Source organism: Planococcus citri, chromosome 1, assembly GCF_950023065.1.
Source record: "Planococcus citri chromosome 1, ihPlaCitr1.1, whole genome shotgun sequence".
NCBI classification, from domain to species: Eukaryota; Metazoa; Arthropoda; class Insecta; order Hemiptera; family Pseudococcidae; genus Planococcus; species Planococcus citri.
The window spans coordinates 4778583-4792318 of NC_088677.1; the positions used below are offsets into that span (position 1 = coordinate 4778583).

At 35.5% G+C, this 13736-nt stretch overlaps 1 protein-coding gene across 3 annotated transcripts in view; it reads right to left on the bottom strand.

The window, feature by feature from the left end:
- Positions 1–13736, bottom strand: part of LOC135845551 (sodium-independent sulfate anion transporter-like) — a 122444-nt gene that overhangs the window by 61460 nt on the left and 47248 nt on the right. For all 3 annotated transcript variants that reach the window (XM_065364196.1, XM_065364187.1, XM_065364179.1), the window contains exon 2: positions 6840–6967. The gene's annotated coding sequence lies outside the window, so the exon portion shown is untranslated. The remainder of the gene's footprint in view (positions 1–6839; positions 6968–13736) is intronic.

Consider the following 13736-nt stretch of genomic DNA (forward strand, 5'->3'; position numbering starts at 1 on the left):
TTGATTTTTTTCCCTCATTTTTGGCCTAAATTAGATTTTCAAAAATTCACCAAAAATCGAAAAACGCACTTTAGCACTTGAAATTTTGAGAGGTGATGAATTTTTGCATGATCTTTCGATCTACCTTTGTAAAGTTTGAAAAATTTCGTGCCAGTCCTATGTTGAAACGCAAAATCTGCGATTTCGGCTGACCTGTCAATCAAAATGGCCGCCATTTTGTAAGTAAGGCCAACTTTTTTTGGCAAGTTTGCTTTAAAATGTTCCTTAGGATGTCCCCTTTAAGAAAAAAGTTGTCCCAGAGGATCGGCGGGGGAGGGGGGTGCAATTACTCCTAAAAATCTGAAGGTCTGATGTATTTTTCGACAAAAATTTTAAAAATTCTCACTTTTTGGCATTATTGCATAAAAAACCCGGTTTTTTGCTGAAATTTTCATCAAGTATCGCTTTTTTCCTGAAATTGCCGAAAATACATTCTCTTTTCTCCAAAAATTTTCCAATAATTTCTCACCTTTTTTTTGCTGAAAATTGTAGATAGGCCTCGAGTTTTCCTCAAAAATCAAAGATATGTAGAAATCTCGTTGTTTTGCCAGAAGTTGCCAAAAAGTCGTTATCACAATCTTGGGTTTTACGAAAAATTACAAGTTCCAAAAGGTCCTGTTTTTTACAAAAAATAGTTGTTAAAGTGTGAATCGAGTTTTTTTTTTTTTTTTTAATAATGATTCTGCATTGAAAAGTTTTGTCAACGTTTTACAACTTTTTTGGTTGCTTGAGTATTTTTTTTTTTTTTTTTTAATTGAAATTTGAGATTTAATTGGTAAATATTTTCTTAATTTCATGATCGTTTTTCAATATTCCATTAACTTTCCAAGACTTTGAGTGTTTCTTATTCCAATTTTCCAGTTTTTATGGAAACAATTTTGGATGTGTATTTGCTCAAAGGTATTTTCAAAATATACGTCAAATTCTATCAGAAGGGTCGCAAAGACGCTGAATCCGAGTTGATGGGGTACCTACTCAATTTCATTTTGGCCCTATTTATGACATTTTTTCAAAAACTAGAAAATCCGAAAATTCGCTATAATTTTCAGAGCAGCTCGAAACCATCGCCAATCGACTTAGAAGGTCGAAAACAAAATCATAAACTAAATTTCAGCCTTTTACGTCAATTTTATCAAATTTTGAATTTTTTCATAAAAAGTGGGTTCAATTAAAAACTTTTAAAAATTTCAAAAAATCCAAAAACTTGAAATTTAGACTCGTTATGTATTTTGGGACCACCTTCAAATTCCCTGCTCGAAAAAATTTTTGCTGGCTGGGATATTCTTATTTCATTTGCAATCACCATGCTGACAATAGATTTTCATATACTTTCTCGAGAAATCCGTCTAAAAAGTAACATCAAAGTATTATTTCATCCTATAAACCATTTGGTAATTCATTTTTACATCATCTTCCAGCTTCTTCTTCTGAGAAAATCTCGCGCTAATAAGATTAATCAACTCGTTTCCTCGATCCCAAATTATCGTCTTTCGAAACTCGACGCGAGTATTTCTTTTAGCCTCTTTCCATCCAAATACCTGTAATAATCTCACCACCTAAACCAATTCGGCGGTTAGATTTCCTAGAAAATTCGATATCTGTATCTCCTTCTCTGCAAAACACCACTTTGAAGAACAATCTCGACCCCTGTAGTTGATCTATGATCGAATGGCAGCCCCCTCTCATCGATGTCGATGTATTAATTCTGCATGTATATTGTATACGAGTACATAAGCAATCAACAAAAGACGTCCTTTTTGTATCTGAACTCAACGGGATATCCTCATCGTGTTCATCGTCACGTTCCCAATTCTGTCGGTGAAGTCGAACCAGTTACTAGTAGTAAACAAATTAACTCGATGTATAATAAAGCGAACGATTCTCTTCCAAAACAAACTATTAATCGATATTAAATAGATGAAAGCGCCTACTACTCGTAGAAGAACTCAAGTCGAGTATATTCTATCGGTTCGATGACTTTGGTCAACTACGCCTCATCGATCGGCGTGCTCGATTACGTCATTTTGTATACGAGTCGGTTCCGTGTTGCCGACTAGACATCGCAACCCAGTTTACCTTATTCGATGCGATCAGATGAGCGCCACAGCCAGAGCCACGCTCAGCATCCAATATCTCGTATAGGTAGTTGATTTTCCACATGCAGTAACTGTATTCAATTTATGGGGTATTCGAGTACCGTGGAATATTTTTTAACGGTTTGTTTGAGAAAGGTAGTAGCGTGTGAGGAGCATGAAGTATAATCTATGGTGAACGATCGGTCTCAATTTATTGGATGCCTCTTTGAAATAAAGAAATAATTAAATATTATGAATAAGATTAGCTCGTTGCTCTCGTCAAGAATCAAATTAAATGTTCAGTGTTCGTCTGTTCGTGCTTTACTTATTCATGTACGATTTTTTTTTTCAATTTTCAACTCTAAAAAATTTACTACTCTATATCGCACACGAATCCCCAAACACCTTCCTCCCTTTCCCACAATTCTCACAAACAAACACCTCGATAACTCCACCTCTCCGCTTCATTAAAACACCGTTGCCTTAATCGAAACCCTCGACGATGGTGGAAAAAACACGAAATTATCATATCATCATCATCAACTTCAAACACACGTAGCAATTACCGAAGTCTAAATTTTCACCACTAAAAGTGACGCATTACAGCAATAAAAAAATTTTAATTGCGCTCAACAGACGAAGGGAATCGAATTTTTTTTTTACAATTTCGCAGCAGACACGCGAAATAGCTTGATTGCACGTACTGTAGGTCTCTCTAAGTACGAAATTTTCATACGTGCGAGTACCTGCTCGTCATTAATTTCGAAAAAAAAAAAAAATATCAAGTCGACGAATTTTCCGCTTCGCGAGTATCGAATTTGTACAAAATGTAGATTATTTGCCCCAGATGGATGATGATTCTTACTACGATAAGAACTAGTCGAATACAAACTCGTAAAAAATATTATGAACTAATAATACGATGAATTTTTTTTTTCTTTTTTGCGTTTTTGTTTTAATGATGTCGTTATCGACATTACCCATCCGTGTCGTTTTAAAAAACCAGATCGCTACTCGATAGAGCTGCAGTTTTAATAAATAAAGATGATTAGAAAACTCGTCATTTTTTTAAAAATTAGTACAAAAAATATTTGTATGATAAATTGAGTATTAGGGTTATCCGAAAATTACTCAGTATTCACTACGTTATCGTAATTTCATTCGAATGTTTATGTGAGAATCATTTACGTTTTAAGAAATTTGAAAGTACCACTTGACCTACCTGCATAGAACTGAATCATAGTGTCAAATGAAATTATTATCAAGCACAATTTTTTGGAATCGAGTGAACAATCTATCAAAGGGGTTTTTAAGACAGAATCATTTAAGTTTTAAGAAAATTGAAAGTAATAGAACTGAATCATCAGTATCAAATGAAAGTATTGAACAAATTTTTTTGGTCCAGTGAACAATCTGTCGAAGGTGTCTCAAAGACAGCCAATCTGAATTTCTTCTTTTCTTTTCAGTCTTTTTCTCAATCCACTGCTGGATGGAGGGCTCCCCAACTTCCTTTCACAAGCTCAGATCCTGGGATGTATTCAGGGGCGTGCTCAGCATTTTGGGGGCCCTTCCAAGTGTCCAGTTTGTTTACCACATTCCTTTTGAAGGCTCAACAAATTTAAAAAAAGAAAAATGACTCAAGTAACCAAAAACTGTAAAACATAAGCAAATAATTTTTAATGCAGGATCATTATTAGAAAAAAAAAAAAAAAAAACTCGATTCACACTTGAAACAATTTTTTGCAAAAAGTAGGACTTTTTGGAACTTGTAATTTTTTGTAAAACACAAGACTGTGACAACTTTTTGGCAACTTCCAGCAAAAAACGAGGCTTCTACATATTCGATTTTTGAAGAAAACTGAGGCCTTTCTAAAATTTTCCGCAAAAAATGAGACATTATTAGAAAATTTTTGGTGAAAAAAAAATTTATTCTCGGAAATTTCAGGAAAAAGCGATACATCAGGTCTTTTAAGTGAGAATTTTCAAAATTTTTGTTGAAAAATACAACAGACCTTTTCTCAATGTTTCGTTGAAAAATGAGACTTTTCGACTTCGGTCAGTTTTTAGCAAAAAGTAAAAATTTGATAATTTCAGAAAAAGGCATGGCTTTTAAACAATTTCTGCGGAAAAAGCGAGATTTTTTGAACAATTTTTTTTAAAATTAACTTTTCGAAATTAATTGCCAAAAAACTAAATTTTTAACAATTTTTGGTTTAAAAAAATGAGATTTTTCTCATTTGGCAATTTCAACTAAAGGCGAGACTTTTTGCTATTTTTAGCCGAACCCAAAACTTGCTCAAAATTTCAGCAGAAGGCAAGACTTTTTAGCAATTTTCAGCTTAAAAGTAAGACTTATTGAAAATTTTTGATAGAAAGTAAAAATTGTTAGACAATTTTGACAAATTGAAGCAGGCATTTTTGCATTTATTGGGAAAAAAAGTGAGGCTTTTTCGCAGTTTTATGAAAAAAACGATCACGGGGTCATTTCCATGTCAACTCAACCAAAAAAAGGCGATTTTGAAAGTCATGTCTATCGATTTCGCTCAAATTTTTTTTACAATATATACCCACCCAGTAAGTAAGAACCCCGCAATTAGTTTGGTCCCAGCCCCCTCAGGGGGCGGGTGGGGGAGCTTTCATTATTTTCAGATTGTCTCGAGGTACTCAACTTCAGCAGCCCATTCCTCCAAAACTATGATACGTCGTTCAAAACTGATTTCACAGTTCCAAAGGGCATTGCATTTAGAACTTTTTAAACATTTTGAAATTTTCAAAAGTTGAAATTTGAACTTTCAAATTGAAAGTTCAAATTTACAAATGGCGCTGTAAGTGGGAGCTACCATTTAAAATTTTGAAAAAATTTCCATAGATGCACCTTTTGATGTTTTTTTGAAATATCCAAGTTTCGAGATGGGATCTCTCAATGGAGGGGGAGCACCCTTACCCCCAATTTTGGGCGAAACTTTCGAATCAAAATCTGGGGCATGTGATGTATCGAATTCTATGTTTTTGGTGACGCTGAACACGAATATGACGTCAGATTATTGATAAGACCCCATCCACGGCCCCCAGCACCTTTCCAAAGGAGGTAAAAGTTCAAAAAAGCGTTTTGTTCGTGTGACACATGAAATAGTATGTTTTTGGTGACGCTAAACACGAATATGACGTCAGATTTTTGATTGAGCCCGTCCAAGGCGGCCAGCACCTCCCCAAAGGGGTTGACCCCCCAAAATGGTTACATTCGTGTGACACATGAAATAGTATGTTTTCGATATCGCTGAACACGAATATTGCTTTAGTTTTTCGAATCAACTTCACCCATGGCCTCCAGAACCTCCCCCAATAGGTAAAAGTCCAAAACAATTGTTGGGGGCCGTGGATGGGGTCCTATCAAAAATCTGACGTCATATTCGTATTCAGCGTCACCAAAAACATAGAATTAGATATACCACATGCCCCAGATTTTCTTTCAAAAGTTTCGTCCAAAATTGGGGGTAAGGGTGCTCCCCCTCCATTGAGAAATCCCATCTCGAAACTTGGATATTTCGAAAAAGCATCAAAAGGTGCATCTATGGAAATTTTTTCAAAATTTTAAATGGTAGCTCCCACTTACAGCGTCATTTGTAAATTTGAACTTTCAAATTGAAAGTTCAAATTTCAACTTTTGAAAATTTCAAAATGTTTAAAAGTTCTAAATGCAATGCCCTTTCGAACTGTGAAATCAGTTTTGAACAAAGTATCACAGTTTTGGAGGAATGGGCTGCTGAAGTTGAGTACCTCGAGACAATGTGAAAATAATGTAAGCTCCCCCCCCCCCCCACCTGAGGGGGCTGGGACCAAACTAATTGCGGGGTTCTTCCTTACTGGGTGGGTATATATTGTAAAAAAAATTTGACCGAAATCGATAGACATGACTTTTAAAATCGCCTTTTTTTGGTTGAGTTGACATGGAATGACCCTAGAATAGTTTGAAACCACTTCCAATCGACTGATCAGCATGTTAAAATTAGGCAATTGAGAATTTTTTGTTTGCCAACTTCATTGGAAAAAGATTTGAGCTTTCTAAGTCGATTTGATAAAATTTTGGCTTTTCCCCATTTCTGATCCTAAATTTGATTTTTTTTTTTTAATTCACCAAAATCGAAAAAAGCACCCGATTAGACGAATAATTTCAATAAAAGGAACCCACATTGGCAATTTCTGGTAGAAAAGATTTGAAATAATTAAAATTTTTGAAAGCTTTTTTCAAAAAAAAAAAAAAAACTGGTAATTTTAATGAAAAGTAAGTTAATCAAAAATTATTATTGAAAATTACCGTCACGAAATTAATACATTCAAAATTAATTGAAAATTCGTCAAAAATGCAGAAATTATTGAAAAAAAATACATTAATCGACCTTCCAGTTATTAAAATTACCGAAAATTGCTATAAAAATTCGTTTAAAAAATAACAAAAGAGTTCAAATAAACTGAAAATTGACAAAACATCGCAAAAATTCAACCAAATGAATATGGCAAAACGCTCAAATATTTTAAAAAATATATTTTGGAACTCAGTGGTGCCAATTCTCTATGGTCATTATTGCTACTTTTACGAAATCAAGCTACTTCTCCCATCATCAGAGCCTCAACCCCCTCTTTAAACAAAGAACCCCACACCTTCGAAACTTCGAAAGGGCTGCATAATTCGAGAAAGGTTGATTCCAAATAAATGAAAAATCTTACCTTTTGCTGCACTTTGTAATATTAATTGCCGACTGGACAGTAGGTAGTTCTTTTCGATGTAAATTAGTTCTTCGTCGGTTTTCCCCAGTGTCACAACCTTTCGATAACCCAATCAGACGATTAGATATCTGCAATACATAAACATCGAACAATAAATAATAAATTAATAATATTCAACAAGGTACTGGACCTAACCAGTCACTATGTGGCAAGTCGATATATGCCAAATTAATTAATAACCCTCTCCTTTGAAAAAAAAAATTAAACCAAGTATGCTTACGATAGCCTGAGTAGAAAATAAATCAGCGTATTATAAATTAAATACGTGTGCACATGTCTGGACTTGAAAAAACCGGACCTCTTATCCTCTCTCAGCTCAAAGGGTATAAGTAATTTATGCACGTGATAAAAATTTTCGAAATGAGTTGATGAATATGTAATTACCTACGACTATTTCGTACAATTTGAAATGAAAAAAAAAACCAACACATCCGATCTTCAATTCATAGTTTTAAATTTTCTTACGATTCGACGATCAAAATATTAATAATTCGAAGAAACACGTCGAATTTATTTCATTTATCGCGATAAAAAAACGACGAGTAAATCATTGGGAGCAGCATCCGATCAAGCAATAGACGACCACACACTCGAGTCGCAGAATTCGCCCATAGATCGTTCCATATTCCATATTATGTTCGGAATGTAGTCAAACAAAAACAAATTTTCACTTTAAAAAATTTTCTAATCCTAACAACTTTTTCTACGTATAGACATAGCGTCGCATCTTACACTTGGCTCGCTTTCGTCAACATTTCAAATCGCGAACGCCCGAACTGTCGAGTTCAGAGAGTCGCTCGCTATCAGATTCACCATCGTATAAGATCGTACGTATGGTATATAAACCAGTTTTCGCCATTTCGTTATATACGCGATATGATACGATGGACGATGGCCTAATTAAACGAGCACGTTTGGGGATCACTAATTACTCGTTGATTCGCACCTCCATCCATCTCCATTCCAATTTAGACCAATTTCTTGGGCATTCGCATCACAGTTCGAGTAGCAAGTATTCGTCATACAGCCGCAAGGTTTAACTTATAGACCATCGCACTCGTCGATATCGCGGATCAATGGAATAAGATACTCGTAATTTTACATCAATTACGTCCGAATTCGTTCGTTCTGGCTGCTTTATCTTTTTCCTTTTACGTTACGCTTCTGGAAGTTTGGAGAAATTGCCACCCGAGTGACGCAGATCGGATATCGTTCTTGAAATTCTCGACAAGGCTGTCCATTCATAACACTCCTACTCTCGCTCCCATTTTTTTTTTTTTTTGTACTCTCGCATGAAATTATTTCAAAGCGTAACACCAGCTCGTATTAGCAATTTTTCGCCTCACATCGTCCTTAGCACTAGGTGTAATTTTTCGTTTCCTTTCTACAGCCATCGAATACTACTGTATACATTCAAAGTATATAAGGTGCTCCTTAGGCTGCCTATTTATGGTTAATTTAATAATAAACTCAATATACTCGTCGATCCATCGATCGCTGAGAGAACAATGCGTGAAAAAAAGTACAGCTTTGTTTGAAAAAGAAATCAACAACAAATGCTCGTATTGTTGTTGTTACCTACTACATATATTGAAACGGAAGAATATTTTGTAGTCAGAGTTGAATACGAGAATTATTATTACGAGAGAAGAAAATTACTTGTACGTTTGTTGTTATTATCGATAACTTATTTACAACAGCTTTAAACAAGCTTTGAGAAATTTATCCTTCGTCGGGCCATCGCCATACCTCCTTTTTATTGCGTACGAACAAATGGCGCTTTATAAGTACTATAAGGACGAATTGATTTCTTATATTGAGACAAGTACCCTACTAGCCCCCCTCCCCCTTCTACGATTTCGTCGATTCGAAATGAGGCCAAAGTTGGGAGAGAGTTTTGAAGAAATTGATTTCATTTCAATGCAGAAACGAATTTGATCTTTTGAAAAGTGATTCACCATAATCAGAGCCCCAATTTACTTCAGCAGCTGAAGAATTTCAAAAATTGAACATACCAAGTTATTATTCAATTTGAAAATGAAAATTTCCTCAATGTCCTCAAAATGGTCATGTTGATTTTTAAAGAAAAAATTTAAAGATGCAGACGAAAATGAAAAAGACCATTGAAAATTTTTCTAATTTCCCCTCCGAAATTTTCACTAGGTTCACATAAAGGGAAAATTTGAACACAGCATCTCATTTTCTTTCCTCGTTCTTACAATATTAAACAACTCTGACAGCTCATTGAGTAAAAAAAACTTCACATCACCACAAAATTAAAAAAAAGTAGTAGCAGTCTGCCGCTACGTAGAGCCAAATTTTTGTGCCAGAAAAATCAGCCAATCGCAAATCGTGTATTTCTCCGGAGGTGAATGCAAATATATCTACGGAGGGCGTGGCTTATCTCCGGAGGTGAATAGAATTTTTGCTTCACGAGCTTCCGATCCAGTTTAGGGTTCATATCTATGCTCTTGAACTACTTGCACCCTCGCTTCGCTCCTGTGCTTTGCCTATGTTTGGGGGGAACTCTGTCCCCCCCTGCACCCCTCTCGGACTTCGCCCAACTCTGTTCTTCCTCCTGCAAAAAGTATGGTAGCAAACCTGTCTTGACCCTGAAACAGTCAAATGGGATTGGAAGGTTAAAACCGGCAAAAGGGCCTTCGGGTACATCCTCCCATTGTACTGTGAAAATTTGAACTCTCTAGGTAAATTTGGAAGTGCTGTAGGCTTCCCTAAACGTTGAAAAACACATTTGACCCTGGATAGGGGTCAAATAGGGTTGGAAGGTTGAAACATGTAACAGGCACTTCAGGTACACCTTCCCATTGTACTGTGAAAATTTGGACCCTCTAGGTCAATTTGGAGGGGCTACAGGCTGTCTGAAAAATTGGAAAACGCTTAGAATAGCAAAAAAATCCACTTTTTTGACCCTGGAGAGAGGTCAAATCGGGTTGGAAGGTTGAAACCTGCAAAAGGCACTTCGGATACATTCTCCCAAAGTACTGTGAAAATTTGGACCCTCTAGGTCAATTTGGAGGGGCTACAGGCTGTCTGAAAAATTGAAAAACACGTAACATAGCAAAAAAATCCACTTTTTTGACCCTGGAGAGAGGTCAAATAGGGTTGGAAGGTGGAAACCTGCAATAATCACTCATAGGGCACCCTCCCACTGTATGCTGAAAATTTGGACCTTCTAGATCGATTTTTGAGGTGAGGGGGTCAAAAACTGGGGTCAAATGTGGTTTTTGTCACCTTAATGGGAGTGGGAATGACCTAAGAAGCTGAAATTTGGATATGTTGATCACAATGAGAGTACTGACCAATGGTATGATTTTGGACCCTTTACATCTATTTGGGGTCATATTATGCCCCTCCAAAAAAATGACCTTTCTGTAGAAATGGGGTTGGAAGGTTGAATCATGCAAAAGGCACTTCGGGTACATCCTCTCAATGTACTGTGAGAATTTGGACCCTCTAGGTCAATTTGGAGGGGCTGTAGGCTGTCTGAAAAATTGAAAAATGTGTTAAATAGACCAAAATTCCACTTTTTGACCCTGGAGAGAGGTCAAATAGGGTTGGAAGGTTGAAACCTGCAATAATCACTCATGGGGCACCCTCTCATTATATCCTGAAAATTTGGACCTTCTAGATCAATTTTAGAGGTGAGGGGGGTCAAAAATAGGAGTAAAATGTGGTTTTTCCCACCTAAAATGTGGTGGGGATGACCTAGGAAGCTGAAATTTGGATATGTTGTTCACAATGGAAGTACTGACCAATAGTATGATTTTGGACCCTTTTCGTTCATTTGGGGCCATATTATGCCCCCCCCCAAAATGGCCTTTCTATAATTTTCAACTTTGACCCTTGAAACTTCGGGGGTCAATTCTAGGTCCTAAAAGAACTCCATTCCTCAAGTTTGATCTTATTTGATCAATTAAAACAGGTTCCAGGTCATAAAATGTAAAAATCACCATCGTGCTGAAAAGTGCTGAAACTTATAAATATATAAATATATAAAATCTGACACACCGGGAATCGTCTAGTTTGAGCTCAAAACGTCGAGAACTATCAAAATTTTTGACCCCCGACCTTTTTATCCAAAGTTGGGCCTACCGCAATAGCCATCATTTTTTACAAAAATTTGGCTAATGAAACGAATTTTCGATTTCGAAAAAATTAATGTGATTTTGGAATTTTGAATTTCAGAAAAAAATCAGTAAAAAATGAAAATTTTGGAAATTTTTGGCAATCAATAATTTTTTTATAGGTAAGTATTTTTTACAAAACAAAAAATTTGTAGAAAGAGCAGAAGTGCAAATTTTTTTTGAAAATTTATTGAAATTTTATTTCAGAATTTGAAGAGGAAAATAAGACAAAGGCTAAAAATACCGTTCCAAGTAAAAATTGAGAATTTTTGGTCTGTTTGCTGAGCTTACTATGTAAAAATGTCCTTATCTACACGGTGACGAGAAAGTAGTTTTCCTAGAAAATTTTGATGGTGCATAGAAACAGTATGAGGGTCCAGGAACGAAGCGAAGGGGGGCTAAGGGGGCAGCCTGCCCCCCAGTGTTCCGCGAAAGTTGAGAAAAGTTGGGAAAATACAAAAATTCCGACAATAAGAATTTTAGTTTTGAAGTTTTCAAATATTAAAATTTTTTACAGTCATCACAGTTGAAAACTTTCCCAACTTTTGAAGCCAAACTAGTTTCTAAATCTATGATTTTCCCAATTAAAATTCACATTTTTTTCAAAAATTTTTGCCCTCGCTTTGCTGGGGCAAAATTGTTGTGCCTTTTCACATCAACATTACAACTGTTTTGCTTTTTTCCAGAGCTTTGAGCCTCGATTCGCTCGGACCAAAAATATTGAGACCAGTAAAGCTGTATTCTTTTATTAAAATTGATGTTCTACTTTTCCATTTCAAGTCACATATTTTCCAAAACTTTTGCCATTGCTTCACTTGGGCCAATTTAGTTCTTTTTTTTTCACATTAAGAATTTCACAAAACCATTGATAAAATTAAAAGAAAGTTGAGATCAGAAAACCCGAATTCTTGCATTAAAATTGACGTTGTTCTACTTTGCGAACTACAAACTTTTTAAAGCTTTCGGATTGATTCTCTTCTACAAAGTTGAAATATTTAAAAAATCGATGATTGAATTTGAAAAATGTTGAGATTAGAAAAACCGAATTCTTTCATTAAAATTGATGTACGAGAAAATTGATGTACGAGTAATTCTACTTTTCAAATCATCAATTTTTCAAAACTTCTGCCCTCGTTTCGCTCGGGCCATTCAAAATGCTGCTTTAAAAAATTTTAAGAATACGAAAATTAAACAGAAAAATTTCAGAAATACTCATAATATTCAAAGCTTATAAAAAATGAAAATTTTTCATTTCTTTCGGAACAGAACCACTAGCTTTTCAACATTTTTCAATACCAGAGTGTTCAGCACGTTAAAATTTTGATTATAGTCGGAAAAGTTACAATTTTTTGGCTACAAAATGTCGTGATACAATCCCCTCACTACTTGTAACTTAAATACCCTCTTTTTTCATCCAATTTGGGAATTTTCAGTCGAATAAGTTGGGAAATCTCAGTCAAATTAGTTGGGAATCTTAGGATCTTCCCCCCCCCCCAGCAAAACCACTTCGCTACGTCCCTGTGAGGCTCATTCTATGTCAAATCAGTCTGATTTTGGGCTCTCATCCTCCGATTTCACTAAAATTTTTGCAATTCTTCACATTAGAAAATCGCCATCATTCGCCAAGGCCCTCGAACCTCCCTTGGGGTAGGTAAAGTGGGATGGAGTTTGTTTTTTTCAGCAGTTAAAATGTCTCTTGACGCCCAAATTTGGAATTTAATAGCTCGATACTACTCCAATTTGAAGAAAATATGCTTACCTCGTTTTAAAGGCACTTCGAAGCAGATCCACAAATATTCGTAAAATATTCATTAAAATTTCAAAAATTCAAAGTTGAGTTATTTTTGAAAGTTCAATAATTTTTAAAAACATGCCAAAATTTAGAATTACATGATTTGAAAAATTGAAAAACTCCCAAAAACATAGGTATATCTCTATGATATTTACTTAGGATGGAGGGGAAGGGGGGGTGGAGTCAAATTTTGGCCAAAAAATGTTGTTTTGGTCCTTCCAACGCCCCTCCCCCCATTTCCTGAAAATTGAAGCAATTGTTTGACTATAGCGGTTGATTAGATTTTTGAAAGCACTGAATACGAATGACCCCCAAAATTTGCTGAAAATTCAACATTCAATAGATTTCTGACAGGGTTGAATAAAAATATCAAGTTTGTTTTTTGTCTCGACACTGGCCACCCTTTTCAATGGCTCTGAAAATATCCTGAACCATGAACATTGCAGAAATTATGTGAAATAAACTGTAAACACCCTAAACCGGTTAATTCCTCTAACCCTCCCCCCCCCTCCACACCAACAACCAATGCCTCAACAAACAAGAAATTCAAAATGACCTATTTGGTACATAATTTTGAGAAGTTTTGGGAGGTGCTGAGTTCAAATATTCACTTATATTCTGGATTCGACTCTTCAGTGCCCCAAAATCCGAGCTCGTACTTGATCTTTTCCAAAAAAAAAAAAAAAATGAAAAATAAGGTAACCAAAAAACCTCGAAAAACGCGAGCAAAACAATTCATTTTAATACGGAAAAAATAACCAAAAAAATGGTCCCCAATTCATGAAAATTTGGACTATTTCGCAACATTTTGGCGAAATAAGCGAGACTTTTTTCCACTTTTTTAGGAACAGTGTCAGAATACCTTGACTTATTTGTAATTTCTGGCGAAAAATCCAATTT